The sequence below is a fragment of the Montipora capricornis genome, chromosome 4, assembly GCF_036669925.1.
Source record: "Montipora capricornis isolate CH-2021 chromosome 4, ASM3666992v2, whole genome shotgun sequence".
Lineage (NCBI taxonomy): Eukaryota > Metazoa > Cnidaria > Anthozoa > Scleractinia > Acroporidae > Montipora > Montipora capricornis.
The window spans coordinates 41,193,067-41,194,604 of NC_090886.1; positions in this window are offsets into that span (position 1 = coordinate 41,193,067).

Consider the following 1,538-nt stretch of genomic DNA (forward strand, 5'->3'; position numbering starts at 1 on the left):
TGACACCACATTTGGTATGGTCGCTATTCTATCCAATCCACCAACATCTTCATCAGCGAAGACACCGCGAGTAACACGAACGAAGAGGATACTGACCGCCATCGTTAAACACTTCAACGAAATCAACCACGAAGAATAGGACAAAATGCCAGTAAAAATATTAAACAAAGAAACTCCACATTTAGAAGCCTCGCGATCTCCAAACATCTTGAACCAACACCGACAGGGCACGTGTTCTGTAAGCAATTTCAAACTTTCGCTTGATCCTTTTTGACAAAAACATGGCAACTCTACCCAGAATTTGTGAAGAAATCCTCAGAGTAAGTCCAGGAGGTTTGTCTTGAACGACAACGACAACCACAACTGTAAAGATCTGTAAAAATGGTCTTTTGCCTGCAAACATTTGAAAACGGTTCACTCGGTGCCCGCGCGGGCACACGAAGCAGTCAGCGGTAGTCGAAACGGCTCATGAGCAACTGCTGATCTTATAAAGTCTGGATTTTTTAAGGCGTGTGTACACGCGTAGGAATAACGGAACTCACGAAGGATTTTGCACGAAAACAAGCCCGGTGACCCCTTCTTTTTATTGTTTTAATATAATATTACTATTGAGAGGAAACGTCAGAAAAAAAATTAAAAAATTCTACGGAAGGAAATTTTTACTTTGGGCAAATTGTCGTTTTTCCAAGTTTTCAAGAAATCGGCTCCGTAAAATTCTTTGTAAATTGCTGTGCATTTTCCTTTTCAGATGCCAAAAGCTACTACCAAAAAAAAACACGGGGTCACCGGGTTAATTTTTTAGCTATTAGTGACATACGCTAAAAATCAGGGCTGGAAAATCCTTGTGTAACGTGGCCATGGTAACTGCTGATGACAAAATAACAGCTGCTTTTGATCAAGTATAAGTTATACAATCCAACCCTACCAAAATATTACAGTGGCCCTGGTTTGCCTTTATGTTCTATTCTTTCAAAGTTATAAGTCGTCAAAAACCCGAAAACTGGTACCAGCCACCTTAAGCAAGGGAAGGAAATCGCGGGCAAGATTGTTGTTGTTTGTGGCCAAGGTGACTCGGAAGTTTGACACTCGGCGTCGACCTTATCTGTATCAGTTTCCAGTTGGATTTCTTTTAATACCTTCGCTAACTGCTATGGCCGCCAGATGAGAAGAAAAGGCCTCCTCAATCCCTTTGTTTCGATGATTTCTCTCTTCTTCTGTCAAAGTACTTGGTCGATTAGAGTCTCAGTCCTTCACCTTGAGAAGGTGAGAAGCTTTTTCCTTCGAAATTCGTCCGATTTCCTTCAAACTCAGTCAATTTGGGCGCTCCATCCCTCGCATTCGCCTGCCGAATTTCCGCGAAATCGAATAAAACGCCTCCGAGTTAGACATTTGCTAACCTGAGTATCACAAACGCCTGATACTCAGGTTAAATTCACCTCATTAAATATTCAAAACCGGAGCACCTCATTTGCATCGGGCATATTTAATGAGATGAATTTTCGAAGATGAATTTCTCCGCGACGTTGTGGTTTAATCGG